The following is a 9,270-nucleotide window of genomic DNA, read 5'->3' on the forward strand; positions in this document are numbered from 1 at the left end:
TGAGATAGTTTTTATCCCAATAGCTGGACTCTTTGGGTTTATCAAACAGCAGAATACTATAAGCATTTCCTGCTATTGTACCTAGTCTATTCCACTGGTCCACCACTCTATTTCTTAGCCAATACAAGACAGTTTTGATGACTGGTGCTTTATAATATAATTTTAGATCTGGTAAGGCTAATCCACCTTCTTTTGCACTTTTTTTTCATTGAATCCCTGGAAATTCTTGATTTTTTATTTCTCCATATGAATTTACGCACCATTTTTTCTAACTCATTAAAGTAATTTTTTTTTGCCAGAGAAGGCTCTCATACCACCGTTGCAGCCATGTCTCTTGTAATCCCTGAGAAGTTCCAGCACATTTTGAGAGTGCTCACCAACATTGATGGACGACGGAAAGTAGCTTTTGCTATCACAGCCATCAAGGGTGTGGGTCGAACATATGCTCATGTAGTACTGAGGAAAGCAGACATTGACCTCACCAAGAGGGCTAGTGAGCTCACTGAAGATGAGGTGGAAGAGCGACTAGGTGGCTCAGTGGATAAAGCACCAGCCCTGGAGTCAGGAGTACCTGGGTTCAAATCTGTTCTCAGACACTTAATAATTACCTAGCTGTGTGGCCTTGGGCAAGCCACTTAACCCCATTTGCCTTGCAAAAACCTAAAAAAATAATTAAGAAGAAGAAGAAGATGAGGTAGAGCATGTGATCACCATCATGCAGAATCCACAGTAATACAAGATTCCAGACAGGTTCCTCAACAGGCAGAAGAATGTAAAGGTTGGAAAATATAGCCAGGTTCTGGCCAATGGTCTGGACAATAAGTTGCGTGAAGATCTGGAACAACTGGAGAAGATTCGGGCACATTCGTGGGCTTTGGGGGCTTCGGCACTTCTGGGGTCTCCGGGTCCAAGGCCAGCACACCAAGACTACAGGCCATAGGGGTCACACTGTGGGTGTGTCCAAGAAGAAGTAAACATATTCACTGGCCTCGTCTATTAATAAATAGTTTATATAAAAAAAAAGTAATTTTTTTGGAATTTTGATTGATAGGGTACTAAACAGGTAGTTTAGTTTTGGTAGAATTGTCATTTTTATTATATTAGCTCAACCTATCCATGAGCAGTTGATGTTTGCCCAGTTATTTAAATCTGATTTTATTCATGTGAGAAGTGTTTTGTAATTGTTTTCAAAAAATTTCTGATTCTGCCTTGGCAAATAGACTCACAGGTATTTTATATTGTCTAAGGTTACTTTGAATGGGATTTCTCTTTCTAGCTCTTCCTGCTGTATCTTCCTAGACATATATAGAAAAGTTGAGGATTTATGAGGGTTTATTTTATAACCTACAACTTTGCTAAAATTGCTAATTGTTTCCAGTAGTTTTTTGGATGATTTCTTGTGATTCTCTAGGTATACCATCATGTCATCAGCAAAGAGTGAGAGTTTTGTCTCTTCCTTCCCCATTCTAATTCCTTCCATTTCCTTTTCCTTCTATTATTGCTGAAGCTAACATTTCTAATACAATATTAAATAGTAGTGGTGATAATGGGCATCCTTGTTACATCCCTGATCTTACTGGGAATGCCTCTAGCCTATCCCCGTTGCATATAATGCTTATTGATGCTTTTAGATAGATACTGCTTATTATTCTAAGGAACAGTCCATTCATTCCTAAACTATTTTTTAGTAGGAATGGGTGCTGTAGTTTGTCAAAAGCTTTTTCAGCATCTGTTGATATAATCATATAATTTCTTATAGGTTTATTGTTGATAAAATTAATTATACTAACAGTTTTCCTAATATTGAATCAACCCTGCATTCCTGGGATAAATCCTACTTGGTCATAATGCATTATGCTAGTGATAAGTTGTTGCAATCATTTTGCAAAGATTTTATTTAAGATTTTTGCATCTATATTCATCAGGGAGATAGGTCTATAATTTTTTTTCTCTGTTTTAACTCTTCCTGGTTTAGGCATTAGCACCATATTGGTGTCATAGAAAGTTAGGCAGAGTTCCATCTTCCCCTATTTTTCCAAAGAGTTTATATAGAATTGGAACCAATTGTTCCTTAAATGTTTGATAGAATTCACTTGTGAATCCATCAGGCCCTGGAGACTTTTTCTTAGGGAGTTCAATGATGGCTTGTTGAATTTCTTTTTCTGAGACAAGGTTTTTAAGGTATTTACTCTCCTCTTCATTTAACCTGGGCAACTTATATTTTTGTAAATATTTGTCCATTTCACTTAAATTGTCAAATTTATTGGCATAGAATTGGACAAAATAATTCCAAATTTTACTTTAATTTCCTCATTTGGTGGTGAGTTCACCATTTTCATTTATGATATTAGTGATTTGGTTTTCTTCTTTCTTTTTTTAAATGAAATTGACCAGAGGTTTATCAATTTTACTGTTTTTTTTCATATAACCAACTATTGGTTTTATTTTTTAATTCAATAGTTTTCTGTTTCCAATTTTATTAATTTCTTCTTTAATTTTTAGAATTTCTAATTTGGTATTAAATTGGGGGTTTTAGTTTGTTCTTTTTCTGACTTTTTTAATTGCATATTTAGTTCATTGATTTCCTCTTTCTCTAATTTATTCATGTAAGCATTTAAAGATATAATATATTCCCTGACAGCCCATAGGTTTTGGTATGTTTCATTATTGTCATTATCTAGGATAAAATATTTAATTCTTTCTATAATTTGTTTTTTGATGTACTCATTCTTTAAAATGAGATTATTCAGTTTCTAATTAGTTCTGGGTCTATATCTTCCTGGTCCAATATTGCATATAATTTTTATTGAATTGTTATCTGAGACAGATGTATTCACTATTTCTGCAATTGATCATTAGGTTTTTATATCCTAGTACATGGTCAATTTTTGTGTAAGTTCCATGTACTGCAGAGAAAAAGGTATATTCCTTTCTATCCCCATTCAATTTCCTCCATAAATCTATCATCTAGGTTTTCTAACAATCTATTCATACTCCTTAACTTCTTTCTTGTTTATTTTATGATTCAATTTATCTAAATCTGAGAGTAGGAGGTTGAGGTCTCCCAATAGTAGTTTTGCTGTCTATGTCTTCCTGTAGTTCTTTCAGCTTCTCCTCTAAGAATCTGGATGCTGTACCATTGGGTGCATATATATTTAATATTAAAATCACTTTATTGTCTATGGTACCTTTTAGGAGAATGCAGTTTCCTTCCTTGTCTCCCTTAATGCTATCTATTTTTGCAGCTGCTTTGTCTGAGATAAGGATTGCTACCCCAGCTTTTTTTCACTTCAGCTTAATCAAAATAGATTTTGCTCCAACCTTTTACCTTTACTCTATATGTATCTCTCTGCTTCAAAGGAATTTCTTGTAACCAGTATACTGTAGGATTCTGGTTTTTAATCCAGTCTGTTATTCACTTATGTTTTAAGGCAGAGTTCATCCCATTCGCATTTAAAGCTATAATTACTCTTTATTGCCTTCCATGCTGTCTTCCCTCTGTTTGTATTCCCCCCCCTTTTCCCCTTTATCCGTATTCCCCAGTACTTTGTTTCTGAATACCACCACCTTCAGTGTGTTTGCCCTCCTATACCCACCCCTCCCCTTTCTTTCCCCTTTCCCTTTTTCCTTCCCTTCCTTCTATTATTTCCTTTTTTCTTCCCCCTCCCTGTTTCTGTCCCCCCCCTCCCCTTTTCCCCTTTTAATACTTGAAAGGTAAGATGTTTTTTAAGTTAACTGAGTAGGTGTGTAAGTTAACTTTAAGCCAAGTCTGATGAGAGCAAGATTCACGTGTTTCTCATCTCTTCCCTTCTTCCCCTCTATTACAGTAGGTCTTTTGTACCTCTTAATTTAATGAGATTTACCCCAATTAATCCCCTCCCTTCTCCCATCTCCTTCCTGTCCCCCTTTTTAAGGAGTAAGTGTTTTTAAATCACTCTATCTAAGTCATAGAAAATCCTGAGTATCCATCACTTCTGGCTAAGTATATTCTCTCTAATAGAATTATAATTCTACAGATTTATTAGAATTTTTCTCCCAAGTAGGGATGTAGGCAGTTTCATCCCATTGGGTAGCAGTCTCATGGTTAAGTCATGAGTGTTCATCACTTCTGTATAAGTATATTCTCTCTAATAGAGTTACAATTCTCAAGACTTATGAGAATCTTTTTTTCCCAAGTGGGGATATAACCAGTTTCATCTTATTGGATAGCAGTTTTTTTTCTTCCCCCCCCTTTAAACCTTTTTATGTGTCTCTTGAACCTCCTGTTTGATGTCCAAATTTTCTATTTAGCTCTGGTTTCTTATCAGGAATTGTTGGAAGTCTTCCATTTCATTAAATGTCCATCTTTTCCCCAGAAGAAAAGGTTTAGCTTTTCTGGATAGTGGATTTTTGGCTGCATTCCAAGCTCCCTTGCTGTTCAGAATATCTCATTCCAGGCCCTTTGATCCCTTATTTGTTGATGCAGCCAGGTCCTATGTAATCCTTACTGTGGCTCCTTGGTATTCAAATTGTTTCTTTCTGGCTGCTTGTAGAATTTTCTCTTTTATCTGATAATTCTGGAATTTGGCCCCTGCATTCCTTGGTGTTTTCATTTTAGGATCTCTTTCTGGAAGGGATCAATGTATTCTTTCAGTAACTATTTTGCCCTCTGGTTCCATGATATTAGGGCAATTTTCCATCACTAAATCCTGTAATATTAATCTAGGCTTTTTTTCTCTTCAATGTTTTCAGGAAGACCTTTAATTCTCAGGTTGTACCTTCTTGGTCTATTCTTGAGGTCAGTGGTTTTGCTGATGAGGTATTTTACAATTTCTTCTATTTTTTCTATGTTTTGGTTTTGTTTAACAGACTCTTGCTATCTCATGAAGTCATTAGTTTCCACAGATTCCATTCTTTTTTTAGAGAAGAATTTTCTTCATTTATCTTTTGCAGCTCCTTTTCCAATTGGTCAATTCTATTTTTGAAAGAGTTTTCCATTTGACCAGTTGAAGTTTTGAGAGAATTTTCTTTTTGCATTTGTCCAATTGTATTTTCCAATGATTTGTTTTCTTGTTGCAAGATATTAATTTTCTCTCCCAAATTTTCTAATTTAATTTTAGACTCCTTCCTTATTTCTCCAAGGAGGTCTTTCTGTGCTGGAGACCAGATCACATTCTCCTCAGAGGTTCTAAGGTCTCTCTGAGTTAATGTCTTTTCCTTCCAAGAATTTTTCTATAGATCCTCCTTTGCGCTGGCCTTTCTTCATTATCCTAAAACCTTGTGTTGGGGAGGGGCTGATTCACAGGGGTTTGATGTCGGGACCCCTAGAGGCTTTACTCACTGAGTGTAATATCTCCAGCTGCCCAGTAGGTTGTGCTAGATGTTTTGCTCTTTGAGTGTAATATCTCCAGCTGGCCAGTAGGGGGTGCTGGTTGATTTCTCTGGAGTGTCTGTGACCTTGATTGAGGCCCTCCCCCTTGGCCTAGAGAGAGTGGTTGAAGCTATTGAATACTTTTGTCTTTAATCACTGGTGGGCTCTACCCTGGGGTGAGGTTATCCCTCTCCCTATTCACAGCTGAGCTTGTTCTGCTGCACTGTCTTAGTCTGGGGCAGAGGTAATCTGTAACTGTTTGTTCTGGAAAGAGGCTTCAGCTGAAATGGAGGTGTGGACTCTGAGTTCCTCCAGACCCGAGGAGCCCAGGGATTGATGTCTGCAACTCTCCTACTCAAGAATTCTCCCTCCAGCCCTGCCGGCAAGCTACAGACTGTCAGCACTACCACCACTGCCTCTGTTCCCTAGTTGAACCAAGCTCCTTGTGGTTGACCAGGCTCTAGCCCTGCCTGGTCCAATTCTCAGGTCCTCAGGCTCCCAGGCCCCAGCCCCATCCTTAATCAGGCTAATCCACTGCTGATCCAGACTCTCAAGCCCTCACATGCTCCCAGCAAAGCCTGCCCTCTGCTCCTGGACTCACCCATGATCTTGAAAGACAGATCCTGAGGTAAATGTTCTTTCTCCTGGCTTTTCTTTCTGGGTTTTGTGGATTGGATTTCTGTTAAGAGGTTTGTTTCATATTATTTATAAGGGAAGATCAGGAGATTAACCCTCTGCCTGTCCTCTCTACCATCTCGTCTGGAAGTCTTGAATTAAACTCAATTCTCACAATATTTTAAAAATTTTCATTATTATTATTATATCTGTTATGGTAATCTATGATCTGTGATCTTATTACTATTGTAATTATTTTGGGCATCATGAGCTCTTCTATAAAGTGGCAAACAATTGATAAACATCATATGTATATATGTGAGGTGGCGGGGAGTGTGGGTGTGTTTTGACTGCTTCGCCAACCAACTATCTTGGTGTGAGATACATTGAATATTGAAATTAGACCAATTAAAAACCTTCAACTATTGTAGAGAATTACACATGTAGAAAAATTATAATGAGAAACAAATTCTGTAATCTTTTAATGATGTTAAAATCTGGGAATCTTGTTAAGGGTATGGAAGGAGCTTTGCTCTTGAGATGTAAATTGACTCCTATTATTTCATTGTTTAATGTAAAAATTTATATCATGGTTCCCCATTTCCAAACCCCCAGTCTTCAACCCTCTACCTGGTTTCAGTCATATAAGGGGGGAGGGATTTCCCCTTTTGCCCTCAGTGCCCAGATAAAGGGCAAGGCTATAAAACCTGGGCTGGACTTACCCTCAAGGCTGATCCTCTCCCTCTCTGACCCAGTCAGCTCTCTCTGACTGTCTCTATCACCCTCTTTCTGTCTCAATCTCTGTCTACCAAGCAACATGGCCTAGCCTTTTGTTATTCACCCTGTCCTAAAGCGCTTATTGACCCTTCGAGAGGAAAAGTTTTTTTAACCAGTTTACTTAGCTATATTTCATAATAAATTCCTGAGGGGCAGCTAGGTGGTGTAGTGGATAAAGCGCTGGCCTTGGAATCAGGAGTACCTGGGTTCAAATCTGGTCTCAGACACTTAATAATTACCTAGCTGTGTGGCCTTAGGCAAGCCACTTAACCCCTTTGCCTTGCAAAAACCTAAAAAAACAAAAAACAAAAAACAACATAATAAATTCCTGAGCAGTCTTCAAATCCCAAAGGGAGCACATAAATTCCTTTGTTTTTCAGTCGTCTTAGATCTCTCAGTGGCAACATTTTGGCAACCTAATGAAGGGACCCACTGAATCTCCCTGCATCTGCTTGGAGTCTGTGAGGTGAGAGTAACTGAACTAGGCTATTTTCCCAGAACAGACCAGATTGGATTTAGCCAAAACCTTCTTACTTTATTTGCCCTCCTTTTGCACCCAGGATGGTAGGGGAGGCAATTTGTAGTGTGGTGGTGGTGGGGGGGATGATTAGAGACAACACAGGACACCATGTTGTAGCATCCCCTAGTGTGGGCATGGCCTATGAGGGGCCAACTGTGACTAGGCACCCCAACTTTTGAGGGGAGTGTGCTGCAGCTCTGTTTTGGACCACTGAGGGGCACTTTGTAACAAGGTTTTACCCGCCTAAAATTCCAATCAGTGTCCTTGCCCTCCTAGGGAAACTTGCAAATTTTTCAAAGTAAGCTAGAGATGGTTGGTTTATAATAATCTCCCTCACTCCTGGAGAACAACTGCTCATCTATGGCTCCATCTATGCTTCTCTCTCTCTCTCTCTCTCTCTCTCTCTCTCTCTCTCTCTCTCTCAGAGTAAAACACTCTCTTGCTCTTTGCAGCCTGCCAATCCCCACCCACCCCTATCCCATACTCTGGGGAAGGCTGGTAGAAGGGGGGGAGAGGTTATTTCTTAGGTCCAGAAGCTCAATCCTATGTCCCATTTGAATGCAGATCTACACTCCTGATGAGTGAGATTCCCCAAAACTTGGTCTAGCCCCATTGCTAGCAAAGAAAACCCCCATACCTTCTTCCTGGTTTGGGGAGAAAGGAGTTCAGTGAAAAACCTTTATCCTTAGACTCAACATATGGTTACTCCAAGTCCTATTTTCTAAAGGCATTAGCTCTGGCAGAGGAACCCCATCCTTGCTGGGGGTTAGCAGATTGATTGACATGTCTTATGGTCAGTTGAATGAGAGGAAAAAAGAAAAAAATGAAACTTGTGCAGGGAAATTCAGATTTCATTTTAAGTCTGTGCCAATCACTATTATCTCTGTAACAGAGTAACTGGATTTGAACTTTATAAAGTAACTTAAGAATGCATTCAACTATATTAAGGAATTTTAACTATTGATAGGCTATTTCAAAATCTCAATGTGCATTTGGGATCCCTCAAGTTCTAACTGATTCTAGAAGTTTTTTTTTTGACTGGCTGACCTTAATTGGCATGATCTAAAATTAATTATATATATTTTATATATGTATATTTATACATATATAAAATGTCTATATGAGTTTGTGTGTGTATGTATGTATGTATGTATTTAAAAATCAATAGAATATTTTCACATTGACCTGGAAAGATGGAAAATGTTACTGTATTTGAGATTTTGATGCTGGACAGTATGTCCAAAAATATTCTTTGGTAAATTTGAAACCTTTGTTCAAAGGGAATTGTCTCTGTTTGTGTCTAAAACTCCTGTATATGTGTAATTCAAATCTGAAATAGCTCCTTATTGTTACCTGAGTTAAATGATATTCTATTTATTTTGGGGTTTTGAATTTAATTTGTTTTTTAAAAAAAGGCCTAATTTAAAATTAAGTAATCAATGAGATTTGGGCCAGCTTCCTTACTAGAGAATTTTAATACCATTTGACCTCAAAGAGGAAATGCAAAGACTAGCTAGCTATCCTTTGAATCAAGTTATTAAATCAGGTTAAATTAGAAAATAAACAAATTTAGAACAATCTGCAGATGAGCTACACCTGACTTTTTAGTCATTTGGCTTGGAAGGAAAAAAAGAGACTGAGCCCATCTACGGGTTGTATTTTAAAGTGTCTAAGTTTCAAACTTTGTGATGAATGCCTTTGTGAAACTCACCTGTGAATTGAAGTTTTGTTGAGCTGGTACAGATAGACAACTGTATTTAGGCAATGTTAATTAATTGAGATTTTAAGTATTCTCTTAGGTTTAGAAAAATGTAGCAGTCTTTGTTTCATTTGTCTGAGAAATAAGTGCTAAATTCTTTTGGTACAATTTGCCCTCAAGATGCTTAAAAAGGGGGGCTAGAAGTCATTTGTTAGGAAAGGTCCCCACCTTGTGGTTAAAGATAAAAAAATGCTAAATCGGACAATAATTTAGTTACCTTTGAGTTCAAAGTATTTGGAAGTTCTGGAA

General features: G+C 37.7%; 1 pseudogene; it reads left to right on the forward strand.

Moving 5' to 3' along the window:
• The first annotated feature begins 327 nt into the window (after positions 1–327).
• Positions 328–974, forward strand: LOC141491658 (small ribosomal subunit protein uS13-like; annotated as a pseudogene).
• The last annotated feature ends 8,296 nt before the right edge of the window (positions 975–9,270 follow it).

The sequence above is a fragment of the Macrotis lagotis genome, chromosome 6 (assembly GCF_037893015.1).
Source record: "Macrotis lagotis isolate mMagLag1 chromosome 6, bilby.v1.9.chrom.fasta, whole genome shotgun sequence".
Classification (NCBI taxonomy): Eukaryota; Metazoa; Chordata; class Mammalia; order Peramelemorphia; family Peramelidae; genus Macrotis; species Macrotis lagotis.